The sequence below is a fragment of the Canis lupus genome, chromosome X, assembly GCF_048164855.1.
Source record: "Canis lupus baileyi chromosome X, mCanLup2.hap1, whole genome shotgun sequence".
NCBI classification, from domain to species: Eukaryota; Metazoa; Chordata; class Mammalia; order Carnivora; family Canidae; genus Canis; species Canis lupus.
Window position 1 is genome coordinate 27424242 of NC_132876.1, and position 14830 is coordinate 27439071.

Below are 14830 nucleotides of genomic sequence, written 5' to 3' on the forward strand. Positions count from 1 at the left end.
ATAAAATAAGATGAAAATGAAGAGGGAGGCAAACCAATAAGAGATGCTGAACTCTAGGAAACAAACTGAGAGTAACTAGGGAGAAAGGTTAATTAGTTGATGGGTATTAAGGAGGGCACTTGATGTAATGAGCACTAGGTGTTATATGCAACTGATTAATCACTAAATTCTACCCTAGTAACTAATAATACAGTATATGTTAACTAAATTGAATTTAAATAAATATTTTTTTAAAAAAAGGAAAAGAAGACTGCTACCAGGAGAAAGCAATTCTCAGACCAAATTCCACTTAAGGTACTAATATTTCTTGGCAACCCATTCATCAATTTTTTAAACAGTTCTTTTCTCTGTCCTTAGATCCACCTTGTATGTAAGGCTCACTCTGAAACAAATGCAGTTGGGATCCCTGGGTGGCGCAGCGGTTTAGCACCTGCCTTTGGCCCAGGGCGCGATCCTGGAGATCCGGGATCGAATCCCACGTCGGGCTCCCGGTGCATGGAGCCTGCTTCTCCCTCTGCCTATGTCTCTGCCTCTCTCTCTCTCTCTCTCTGACTATCATAAATAAAATAAAAATTTAAAAAATGCAGTTACATTCCTCTACCCTAAATGGCAGGATGTGGAAGCCTTGTAGTCATAGCAAGTGGTAAAATTTTTAGTGAAGAGGAGCTGCAGGGTCAATAGGCTACAGATGTGAAGCATTGTGCCTGGAACATATTTTTGGACTTGACAATTTTCATCATCTCATTCATATAAAGGAGTTTAGTCTTCTTGTACTATTCCTAACCAATCAAATATCTTAGCACTGATATGTTTTCTAATCAAAATCATTTTTAACACTTCTTGTACAAGCCAGACAATCCTAAAGTGATGGCTTCATTTAAGATACTTCACCTGTTAATTAGCTAGCCTCCAAGTGTTACTATAGATAAAGACACTTCATATGGTAGTTAGTCACCCCTAGGAATTTAATTAGAATTACTTTTTTTCCCTTTTTCATCACACTGCCTATATAGCCCTAAAGTATTTTATTTTATTTTTTTTAAACATTTTATTTATTTATTCATGAGACACAGAGAGAGAGGCAGAGGGAGAAGCAGGCTCCCCACGAGGAGCCTGATATGGGACTTGATCCCAGGTCCCTGGGATCACATCCAGAACCAAAGGCAGATGCTCAACCACTTAGCCACCCAGGCATCCCAGTCCTAAAGTATTTTTAAGTAAACACGCAGACAATATAACTCAGTGACTCCTGCAATCCCATATATGTATAAGCATCAACAAAACCCTTCTCCCCCTCCATAACCTCGCTGCCAGAATGTGGGAAAGCTCCCTTTAATAGAAGAGTGGAATAAACTCAGTTTGATTCTCAGCTCTGCTCTTAATGTATAATTTAGTACTTATGTCCATTGCTCCCACTACAGTTCTAAATACAGTACTATTATCTCTTTCTCTGAATTACCATAGCACTTCTAGATCTCTTATAACATCATTAAGGCAAAGTCCAGTCAGCCTTGATTACTGCTCTATTTGTGGCTCGTAGAAAAGTTTCTGATTAATGAATGTATCAATGAATGAACACGTTAATGAATAAGATGAGTGATCCCAGACTATTACTGAATCTCTCTGAGCCTCCGATTTTTCCTTATATAGAGAATAAGAATAGTAATAGTACTTACTTTCTACTACTAATTTGATACTCTCAATTCAAGTGCACTTTACATAATGCTACCACATTAATTTTCTTGAAACACTGTTTTATACAACCCTACCACTGACTGCACTTACCACAATACTGTGCATAATTATCTCTTTTCTTGTCTGATTTTCCCACTGGATTGCAAACTTGGTGAAGGCTGAGACTTGACATTTTAAATTGTACCCCTAGATCTAACACTGTGAAAAGCACACAGGAAGTCTCAATGAAAGTTTGTTGAATGAATAAATCTGCCTGAGCCATTGAAATTGTTAAAACGAACCTAACCACAATTGCCCTCAAGTATCCGAGTACCAAATTTAATGTTATTCTTACTTCCAAAGTTTGCCCACCGAAGATTTCCATTCTATTATTAAATTTTATCATGTTAGAAGTTAGCTTTTCATAGGAATTGAATTCCTCAGAGTAAGTTAACGGAGCCAGTTGATTTGTGGCTATGTATACAAAGGCAAATGAAATACAAAGTTGAGTAATTGTTCTGTCAATTTAGTCAATATTGACAGCCATTCTAAAGTACCCACACAGTTTACTTTTTACTTAAACAGTACAGATAATTGCCTCAAATTTAAAAAGAATGACCCTGAAATTGTTCCCCATATGACATAAAACTGGTTGCTGTGAAATGGAAAATTAGAACTCATATAGAGATACTAGTACAAGGATACCATTCTGTAAGTATCAGAAGGAAATAGTTTTAAAGTACTTTTCCCTATTAGACAGCTGCATGACATGTGCCTTGAAGAGAATACCAATGGGGACTGTACAGCTTTCAAGGAAGGGTACCAAAGAGTTGAAATTTTTATTTCAACCAAAACTCATTATTTACAAATCTATAGCAACAAACATGCCTAACCCTTCTTTAGAAATCTTTATACAACAAGTAAAAAGATAAAATTATTAGAGCCATGACATTTCCAATTGTTCTGGTATTACTCTAAAACAGATGATAAAATTTTGAATTTTGAATTTTTTAAATACAAAAAATTCAAAAAAATTATATTTCCAATTCTAGTTCTTACATATTAAAATCATTTTCTCTCCATTCTTATCTTCATATTATTTTTGCTCAAAATTTGAAAATTGTTCCAATAGGTAAAATTTATTCTATCTTATTTTAAATTGATTTGTATTGCTAATCAGTTCTACCGTTCATTAAAATTATTGAATTGAAAAAAAGTATTGAATTGATTTAAATATCAAATATTAAATATTAAAGCATATGTGATAATCAAATGGCATTTGTTAATAAAAATTGAATTTTGCTGAAAGATTAGGTTGATCTAGTTATAGTTGAGCCCTAAATTTAGTGCTAATCTTCATGGATTCAAATAAAATGAACATTATGGGGTTATATTGTTCTTACTTTCTGTAAAAGGCAACAAAATATTTGTTTGCAGAGACAAATATTACTGGCATTAAATCGTTACATAAATATGTAAATGAATGTTTGAAGAACACATCATAGACATAGAGGATATGACTGGTATTGAATTCCCCTTTGATTTGATAGAAGATATAGAAATATTGTCCATGTGGCCATTTCTTGTACAGACTCAAAGTAAAATGTAAAGTCATGACAGAAAGTTACGATGCAGTAAGAGTGTTGTTGTTAGAAAAAAACCCTGAAATTTAAATTCTATTGGGATAATCTCAAGTTCCTTCTTCAACAGTACTGATCAGCCCCAGCAGTCTCATAAATATGCCCTTCCCCCTTCATTGAATTTCCTGTCAAGTCTTCAAATCTTTTAGCCCTAGCTGACCCTGGAACAAAACCACCCAACAAACCTGCTCCTAGATCCCTGACTAACAGAAATCACAAGATACAAGATAATAAATGTTTTTGTTTAAAAACTCTAAGTTTTATGGTAATCTGTTATACAATGGTAGATAACCAGCATGCAGAAAATGGAAATATTGGATGCAAATGGGCAGATTTATTTAAATAAATCTTTAAGGAAAAGCGCAACATTTAAAAATGTTATTCTCTCGGCCACTGGCTGGCTCAGTCAGCAGAGTATGCAACTCTTGATCTTGGGGTTGTGAGTTTGAGCCCCACATTGGGTGTGGAGATTACTGGAAAATAAAATCTTTTTTAAAAGAAATAAATTTTAAGTAATATAAATAAAATAAAATAGAAATGTTATTCTTGTTACTGCATCATTGTTATGACCAAATGGGAACTGACATCTAGCCTTCCATAATGTAATTCTTTGGATTCAAAAATGAGTCCACAAAATTAGCTTTGAGACATGATAGTTTTGTGCCTGATGCATGTGCCTGTGTTATCTATATATGTTTGTATACACTATAATAATTATAATACTGAAACAGTCTCGCTAAATTTTCCCTGTAGAATATCTTGAGTGCCAAGCACGATGCCCGGCACAAATTAAGAGCACCTTTTATAATGTTACATTGAATTTAGTGGAAGTTGATAATAACGCCAACATTTATCAAGAATTTTTTAAAAATTGTAGTTTATGCTTGCTAGAGGACAACATGGCATAGTTCAGTGATTCTCAAACTTCTATATACAGCTTGTTTAGAATTCATATTCTCAAGAAAAAGGAATTCATATTCTCAAGCCTAGGCTCAGGGATTTGTTTTGATATATTGGAGGGAGCCATGTGATTTGTATTTTTAACAAGCTTCTTTAGGTGATTCTGATATAGATGGTCAGCATTTTGATATTGTATTTTGGACATGTACTTAAGTGTAGCTCAGATGTTACCAGGTTGCCTTTAATATCCAAACAAAATGCCTCCCATCCTCTCTATTGTGGAAATTTGTCACCACACCTCAGCCTCCAATATTTCCAATAGTTTCTTAAATATGATACCAAAAGTACAGATGACCAAAGAAAAAATAGACAAATTGGACTTCACCAAATTTAAAAATATTTGAGAAAATTAAAATACAACCCACACAATGGGACAAACATTTGCAAATCATATATTTGATAAGGGTCTAGAATATAGAAACATTCTTACAACTCAACAACAGAAAGACAAATACCCCAATTTAAAATGGGCAAAAGGTCTGAATAGACGTTTTTCCAAAGAAGATATATGAATGGCCAATAAGCACTTGAAGTAACATTCAACATCATTAATCATAAGAGAAATGCAAACCAAAGCCACAGTATCACTTCACACCCACTAGAATGGCTATAATAAAAAATATAGACAAAAGCAAGCGTTGGTGAGGAAGTGAAGAAATTGGAATCCTCATATAGTGCTGGTAGTAATATAAAATGGTGCATACACTTTGAAAAATAGAGTTTCCCAATAAATTAAGCATAGAAGTACTGTATGACCCAGAAATTCCACTCCTGGAGCATACCTGAAATAATAGAAAACAGATGTTCAAGCAAAAACTTGTAAGCAAATATTCATAGCAGCACTCACAATAGCCAAAAAGTGGAAACAACCCAAATGTCCATCAACAGATAAGTGGAGAAACACAAGGTGGTATATTCATGCAATGGAATATCATTCAGTCATGAAAGTAAATGAAATACTGATTCATGCTACATTATAAATGGAAACATTATATACTAAATGAAAGAAGCCAGACACAGACACCATATATTGGGTGATTCCATTTATATGAAATGTCTAGAATAAGACAATTCATAGAGGCAGAAAGTAGATTTGTAGTAGGGGCTGGGGCTAAGGGAATGGGGAGTCACTACTAATGGACATGGAGTTCCTCCTTGGAGTGATAAAAATGTTTTGAAATTAGATAATGGTGATCAATGCATAACATTTCAAATATTAAAATGAATATTTTAGACGATAAGGCACACCATTGCAGCTGTGTTTTCAGAGAAAGCATTTGCTAATATAAGAACTAATCTCAAAGCTTTCTCCATTCTTCATTCCACATTTTACCAGGTATCATTTAGCTAGGAACAAAAAATATCTGACAAGCAGTGATATAAATAGCAATATTTAATTATATTTCATAACTAGAAGTCTGGAATCAAACTGCCCTAGAGTTGATTTTGGACTTCAGTGATATCACATTACTACTACTAGGTTAATATCACTTCAATTCAATCCACTTGGCCATTCTGTTGTAATCAAAAGATTGTTGCCATAGCTCCAAATACCACATCCTTACACCAATGTCTAAAAAAATGGCAAAAAGGAATTTTTTCTTAGTTCCCACTCCCTTTTTTACAGATAATAATCTTTCCCAGAAACCCCCATCAGACTTCTTTTACTTTCAAGAATTAGGTAACATGCCTACACCTAGGCCAATCACTAGCAAAGCAAAGTGTAACTTAAAACAACCCTGATTCATTCCCTGAGGCTGGGAATGAATTTAAGGTTCTATGTTGGCAAGTAAGTGGAAAATGCCTACCACAGGGCAGCTGAAATACTTTGCCACAATATCATTGGTCTCAGAAAGTCATACTAATTCTTAATAACTCTAAATATATTACTGACTTCCTGCCACTTTTCAGGAAATTTCATGTTGTCAAAGGAAAAACAAAACAAAACAAAACACATACGAAGTTCCTCTACATAGATGACCCAAGTGTTTAAGGAATAAAACTGATTTATTTCCATAAAAATGACTACTGATTTTCCCTGATTATTCTAATTTTTATTGATCTCTCCTTCCTATGATTTTCTTCACCATGAATAACCTCTACTAAGAGGCAAATCCAAATATTGTGGGAATTGAACTTATATACAATTTGGGGAACTATCTTTAAGAAAATTTAATATACAGTTACATCCAAAAGTGAACATTTGTTTAGAATTAGGAAACAAATCACAAATTACATATTTCAAGTGACTGACAAGCACCACAAACATTGCAAAAATCAAGAAAAATAACGCATTTTATTACTTATCTGCCTGACATACTCATTCATTTTTGGATGCATAGTCTTGATCACATCTTCATAAGACTAGTATTTTATAAATTTTATTGCCTAGAGAAAGAATAGAAATTTAGTCTTTCTTTTACATAGTTAATCCAACTTGGTGTCTTTTCTAATGTTATTAATGTCCTAACATTATTAATAAATATGCATGCTTTATGTGACTTCTTAGAGATGTATTCACTGTTTATAGTAGTGCTACAGATTAAGTGCCCTACAAACAGAAATTGTGATAAATTATATTTCATATAATTTCCATCAAAAATTAAAAGAAACATGATCCTTTAAAGTCAAATTATCAATAAAGGGGAAAGGAGAGAAAATGAGTGAAAATATCAGTGAGGATGACAGAACATGAGAGACTCCTAACTCTGGGAAATGAAAAAGGGGTGGTGGAAAGTGAGGTGTGCGGGGGGTTGGGGTGACTGGGTGACGGTCACCGAAGGGGGCACTTGACAGGATGAGCACTGGGTGATATGCTGTATGTTGGCAAATTGAACTCCCATAAAAAATAATTTAAAAAAGAAGCTAAATATCAAAAAAAGTCAAATTATCAAGAATATTCCTGATAGGAAAGAACATTTGACTAGACTCTGGTGAAAACTAAATCCTCTGCTTATAATTTCATATACTTAATGTTTGGAAGACTTTTGCATAAACAGGCTTCTGGTGGCATATATATCAAATCTTGCTTATCCTTTATTTCCTCCATATTTCTAGTGCCAGGAGCTGTAGGTCATGTTCGTATCACAACACACTTCCAACTTTGCATCTCTATGTTGTAGGCATAGGAGATGATAGGAGTATTCCTGCAAGCCACTCTTATCCTGGGGCAGCTAGTAATAACTATAAATAAAGTAACTGTGAACCACATGGATAAATACTACTGAAGCCAAACTAAATAATCTCCAGCTGAACTTCCCCTTAGCCAGATCCCTAATGTGCCTGCAGCTACTCCAATCTCAGTCTATACAAGGCAAAAGAAAGTGGGAGAGAAAGGTGAGATGTGGAAATGACTTTGAAACTGGATAATGGGTAGAGACTCAAAGAGTTTTGAGATGCATGCTAGAAAATGCCTAGATTGAATTGAAGAGACCATTGGTGGAACTATGAACCTTACAGGCAACTTTGGTGAAGACTCAGAAGGAAAAGAGGGGAGCTATAGAGAACACTTGTATAACCTTAGAGATACACATTTAGCATCATGAACAGAATATTGATAGAAATGTGAATGGTGAATGTTAAAGGCTGAGATCTCAGATAAAAATGAGGAACATGTTATTGGAAACTCAAGGACAGGTGATCCTTGTTATAGAGTAGTAAAGAACACGGACTAATTATGTTCTAGTGTTTTATGGAAAGTATAATTTATAAGTGATGGACTTGGATATTTAGCTGAAGGTATTTATATGCAAAGTGTCAAAGGCATGGCTTGGTCTCTTCTCACTACTTACAGTAAATTGTGAAAAAAGGGGGAAAATTGAAGAAAGGATTATTAAACAAAAAGGAACCTAAACCTGAAGATTTGGAAAATTCCCAGCCTATCCATATTGCAAAAAAAATGAGAAAACATGTTAATAAGAGAACATCAAGGGTATAGCAGAACAAATATTTGTTAAAAAGAATATAGTGTATTACTTAAGGATTCAATCAACCAACCATTTCAGAAGAAGCCAGAAATAGAGATGGAGTTATTGCAGTAGAAATGATGCCAGCTTGGCCTAAAGGGAACTGGGATGGGATAAAATGAAAAAACACTGTTAGACTCCTGGGATTCTACAGGATGGTCCAACAGAGCTATCTGCCTGCAAATAAACTATCTTTCAAGCAAAGGGAAGAATTACCCTGAAAGCTGTTCAGAGGTCATCAGGGCTGCCACTGCTACCATGGTCACACGAGGCACAAGCCTGGGGACAGAGCCTTCTCCTCCTCTGTTCCAGAGGAGTCAAGCAAACAGCCAGAGTTGAGAGGGCAGAGCCAGCTTCCAGAGCCAAGGAAGTGTGACTGCCACACTGCTGGACCAGAAGGTAGAGCATCAAAGCCAAAAAGGATCATTCTTAAGCCTTAAAATCTAATGACATTTACCTGCTAGGTTTTGGACTTGATGGTAACCCATAATCCTTTTCTTGTTTTCAATTTCTTCCTTCTGGAATGGGAATATCTATCTGTCTATCCTATGTTTGTCCCACTGATGTATTTTGGAAGCAGATAACTTGTGTGGTTTCATAAGTTCATAGCTAGAGAGGACTTCGCCTCAGGATGCATCAAACCTGGAGAGTCACCTATGTTGGAATAGATTAAGATTTTAATAGCTGTTGGGATGGGGTGAATGTAATTTGTATGTGGTAAGGACATGAATTTGGGGTGCTAAAGGGCAGAGTTTTATGGGCTGAATTGTGTATCCTCTAAATTCCTATGTTGAAGTCCTAAACCCCCAATAACTGAGAGTATGACTGTATTTAGAGATAAGGTCTTAAAGAAGTTATTAAACAAAAATGAAGTTAGATGGTTGGTGTATATGATTGGTATCTTTATAAAAAGAAGAAATTAGGACAAAGACACGTACTATATGAAAACATGGGGGAAGATGGCTATTTCCAAGTGAAGGAGAGAGGCCTCAGAAGAAACCAAACCTGCCCACACTTTGATCTCAGACTTCTATCCTCCAGAACTGTGAGAAAATAAATTTCTGTTGTTTAAATCATCAGTCCGTGGTTCTTTGTTATGGCAGCCCTAGTGAACTATCCCCTCAAGGACCTTACAAAAGACCCATTTCAATAAGGGTCTCTGAAGCTGAAGTTTTACTGGCTTTATGATACACAATCTCTGCATGTCACAATTTATCACTTAATTTCACTCTATCTTATATCATTCATTAAATATTCTATCCAATTCTATTGTAAATGTCTTGAGGACACTGACAGTTTTCTGAATTTTCAAAATCCACCACATGTTTGTCTTACTCCTCTTATGTCCCAAGATAGAACTGAACACAGGAGATACTTAACAGTTAACTTTTATTGATTTATTCATCACACTTACATGTAATTTCACCTGGGGTTCTTAAAGCATTATTGAAGAGAAAATATTTGCTATCTCCCTAAGATTAACTTCTTCTCTGAAGTCATAGCTATAGTTGTAGTACAGATTTTTCACATAATACTTTTGTTAAAAGCTAGTGTAATTTTAGTATACTGGTAAATACTACCATGGGCTGAAATTATGATATATAAAATGCTAAATACCAGGTATCAAATAAATATCTATTAAGAAAAATAAAACTAATTTATATCTAGGAAGCATATAAATATCTTGAAAAGAAAACTTCAGTAAGTGATCAAATGAGTGTCAAGAATCATTAACTTCATGTTTGCTGAAGCCAGGGCCTACTCATATTAATAAATTGTTAATACTGTTTCCCAAGAGTGTTATATCCACTCTACTGCACTCTTGGAATCATAATCTGAAAAGTGTCTTTACATATGCAAAATCCAGTTTCACTTTTTCATATTTTACGATTTTGGTGAATGCATATAAATAAAAATTGAATTTAGAAAGTAAACTAATGCTTGTTTAAATCTAAAAAGAACTGCAGACATTCTAAATTCTGTTCTTTTATTGATGGACTCTTAAAACTGGTTTGATTTCTATTTGATCTTCTCAAAAATTATTATTAATTTAATTATTTTCCTGGTTAATAGTGTAATAGGCTTTACTCTCATAATTCATTAAAAGAAAACAACCAGGGCTGGAAAACACAATTACTATTATTTTCATAATAATTTACTAAGTTCTACTGATTGGTTCCTAGGTGTTGTCTTGAAAATGGAGTTGAGGATATCTAAATCCATACTCAAACTTCTGACTTCTCAAGGCAATCCCCAGACAGACTTTGTTATCAATCAATCAATAAAATCCCTCAACTGAGCAAGCCAGTTCTTTTCTTCTTAAATAAAACCTTTTTTTTATCTGTCAGATATATGGAAAAATGCTAGACATGGCCCTAGTGAAAGAGTAATAAGACCCCAGCAAGACTCATCCAGGAGGAGAAATAAAAAATTAAATAAGTCCAAAATTATCTAAGGTTTTACAATGTAAGGAAAAATTATAACTAAATACTATAATGTAAGAAAAAAGCTGTTAAACTGGATTTTCAAAAATCATGAAGTAGAATGAAATGTACAATGAAGATATTTTAGCAATAGGAAGCAGAATGTTTAAGGCATATCTATGTAAATTTTGTCTACTTTTCAGTCATGGGTCAATGTTTTGTATGTAATCGAATATCAGTTTGTGGGCAGCTTGACAAAATTTTATAGTACTAAATGTTGCTTCCTTATTTAACTAACAACATATAATTGTTGATGGTTTCAGCTAATAACCCTACAAGCAGAAAGTCACTTGCTTCTGTTTAACCTGCCATACTGGAAGCTAAAAATGTGTTTTATAAAGGGCTTCTACCTTGATTATCATCATCATTACATAAAAGGGTAGGTAATGAATGTATTTTCTAAGTTGGGTTCCATGATATGAAATGCTGAAATAATACATTATACTTTCATAGAATCATAAGACAAACAAAATAGATAGGTGTTCTGATTGTCCAACCATAGTTTGGTTATTGACTAGAGTTCCATTAATTAAATATGCTTTCCAACTTAAAAAATAATATATGCTCATTGTAGAAAATTGAGAAAACAAATGTTTAAAGCTAATATTCTATATGGAGCTGTATCTCTCTTTTTTTCTCATACATTGCATATCTTATGCATTTTCCCATGTACTTTATAATTTTTTGTAAACATCATTTTCAGAGTTTTATTTTAATGGTAATTTACAATAATGAGCTAAATAAAAGGTTACACTTCAAAATATATTAGACATATTTAAAACTAAATATACTATGTCAGAAAAGAATATATATAAGCAGAGACTGTTATTTTTTGTCTATTGGACAATACTACATTTTTAAAATAATTATCTTTTTTAGTGTCTCATTTACTTGCTTTTTCATTTATGAAAATGAGTAACTGTGAATCAATGTATCTAAAACACATAAAGAAAGTATGTCATTAATATTTCCCGAGAAGAACTTTTAATTCAGACTTCTCCTAATTGATAATTGTAGCTTCTAGTTAAGTTGATGTAAACATACGATAATTCAAATACTCAGCCACATGACTTTTTAACACCTTAAATTATGTCTTCCCTAATTAAGGAACTCATTAAGCTAAAGTTTAAGGTAGCATATATTCTCAGGACTCCTGAACTTAGGTCAGTCACTTGGTTTTATTTTAGGCAGTGTCTATTCTGAGATTTTTTAGACCATTTTTTAAAATGTTATTAAAAGACTATAACAAATTAGTGAACTGTCCATGAACCTGTCCAAAGTCTTTACCAGTAATTAAGAAAAATATTCTACTTTGCTCTTGATGTGGTTTCCTTAGAATAGAGAATAGTCAGAAACTTGAGATTATTTTTAACAAAACCATTTCTAAAGAGAGAGAAAGAACAGGTGGCTTAAAGAAAGAATTTTAACTTATGAAAGTGACTAAATCTTTCTAAATCCATAAATAGTATCCACTCCTCCAGTTGTTCAATTCTTAAAATTTAAGTGCTTTTGGCTATAAAAATATTGCATCTAATAATTTTGAAGTATGCTTTCAGTAATGCATTTTTTATTTAAAAATGTCTTAACATTGAGAATGTCATCGTGAATTATGGAACTTTTCTATATTTAATTTTATTTGGTGCCATGGGCTATGAGGAAAAGATTTTAGTGAACTAAGGGCTAATAATAACTTCACTTTAACAATTATTTTTCTTTATTTCTTTGTTCTTTTTTTATTAGGTAATCATAATAGAGTGCCCTTTAAATCAGGACACCAATGACACTTTGTTTCCAATTAACAGTAAAAACTTTCTTTGATCCTTTGACTTTTTTATGAGATGAATTTATATTTTCCAGACTAACATGCATGACAACATAATTCTCTATACTCATTAATATTCAACTTTGCTGCTTTAATGAGAAAAACCAGGAGAAATGTAATGTCATCTGCTTATCTAAAGCATTAGTAACTTTTGCTAATATAAAGAAACTGAAAATGCTTTTGAATAATAATAGCCAACATTAATTGAGCACTTGCTATATATCAGACACTATTCTAAGTGTCCATTATGTAGTAACTCATTTAATACTCAAAAAAGCTTATAAGGTAGGAACTACAACTAGTGAACACAAATAAATATGCCTAACCTACTTTTAGGTTTAGTCTTTTATTTATTCCATGGTTCTATGTTACCACTAAAATGAAACTCTGAAAGAGAACAAACTGGCTCTTTCTTTTGCAACCTTGCTGAGCAGGAGGCACCATCATGGGAGTCAGCATCTGCCACAAGGACTGAAAAGTTTGGCACAAGGAGCCCAAGATCCAGGACATCTACCTGAGACTGTTGGACAAGTTGTACAAGTGTCTGGCCAGACAAACCAACTCCACCTTTAACCAAGTTGTATTAAAGAGGTTGTTCATGAGTCACACTAACCATCCACCTCTGTCCCTTTCCCAGATGATCCAGAAGATGAAGCTGCCTGGCCAGGAAGACAAAACATCTGTGGTTGTAGGGATTATAACACATGATGTGTATGTCCAGGAGGTGCCCAAACCAAAGGTGTATGAGCTGCCCAGGAGCAGCCTTGCCCAGAGACGCAAAGCTAGAGGCAATATCCTCACCTTTGACCAGTTGACCCTGAACTCCCCAAAGTCTGTGGAATCGTCTTGCTCTCTGGTCCACACAAGGGCCAAGAGTATACAGGCATTCTGGCAAGTCCCCAGGAACCCCACCCAGCCACGCCAAACCCTACCTGCCACCAAGGGGCCAGAAGTTGGAACATGCCAGAGGGTGCAGAGCCAGCTGGGCTACAAAAAGTAACCCCAGATCCTGACTTGTTATTAAAAAGATTTTGGATGCTGAAAAAAAGGAAAAGAACAAACTAATGGTTGCCAGAGGGAAGCGAGGGGGTTTGGCAAAATAGATTAAGAGGTACAATCTTACAGTTATAAAATAAATAAGACATGGGGATGTGATGTACAGCATAGGGGATATAGTCAACATAGGGGATATTGTAACAACTTTGTACAGTAACATGGTAACTAGACTTACTGTGGTAACCATTCCATAATGTATATAAATATCAAGTCACTATGTTGCACACCTGAAACTAATACAACATTGTATTGCAATTATTTCTCTATGAAAAAAAACACTGAAAATGATGTTTACAGCTAATATTTAATGACATGGAAAAGTGCATATGATCTAAAGCTTAAACTCCATATACAGTGTTATATTGGTTCTGTTTTACACAGATGCATATTCATGTATATATAAAGAGAAGCTCGCCAAATATTCATTGTGTTCTCTCCAGCTATTGGAATTTCAGGTGATTTTCATTTTTTTCTTTATACACTTTCTATGATTTGAACCCAGACAGCACCCACAAATTTAGTCTGACAATAGAATATTAACAAAAATTACATGGAGGGGGCACCTGGGTGCCTCAGTCAGTCAAGTGTCTGCTTTTGGCCTAGGTCAGGATCCCTGGGATGGAGCGGCGCGGGGAGGGTTCGTGCCCAGGGGGACTCTGCTTCTCCCTCTCCCTCTACCCCTCCCCCTCGGCTCTCTCTCTCACACACACAAATAAATAAATAAATCACATAAAGGATGTGGACTAGATAGACTGATAGGAAAATGTATTGTATGTTAGTTATTAATACTCTAAGACAGAAGGACTAGACTATAAGAATTGTCTATCTAGTTTCAGCTGATATTCTGGTGATCTGAAAGCTATATTTAGTCCATAGTAAAATGTTCATGAGACAACCCAAGCATTTTTCCTTGTTCTAATGAGCCAAATGATCATATATGTAATCCTAACTGATCTATTTGCTAGTTTTCTAAAATTAGATTGAAGTATCCAATGCTAAAGATACAAAAATAGGGGCACCTGGGTGGCTCAATCAGTTAACCATCTGTCTTTGGCTCAGGTCATGATCTTCGGGTCCTGGGATTGAGCCCCGTGTCCATCGGGCTCCCTGCTCAGTGGAGAGCCTGCCAGCCTGCTTCTCCCTCTCCCTCTGCTACTCCCCCTAGCTTGTGCTCTCTCTCTCTCTGTCTCTCTCTCTCTCTCTCTCAAATAAATAAATAAAATCTTAAAA

The 14830-nt window shown here is 34.6% G+C and overlaps 1 pseudogene; it reads left to right on the forward strand.

Moving 5' to 3' along the window:
• Positions 1-12989: 12989 nt before the first annotated feature.
• LOC140628045 (large ribosomal subunit protein eL18-like) lies at positions 12990-13724 on the forward strand (annotated as a pseudogene).
• The last annotated feature ends 1106 nt before the right edge of the window (positions 13725-14830 follow it).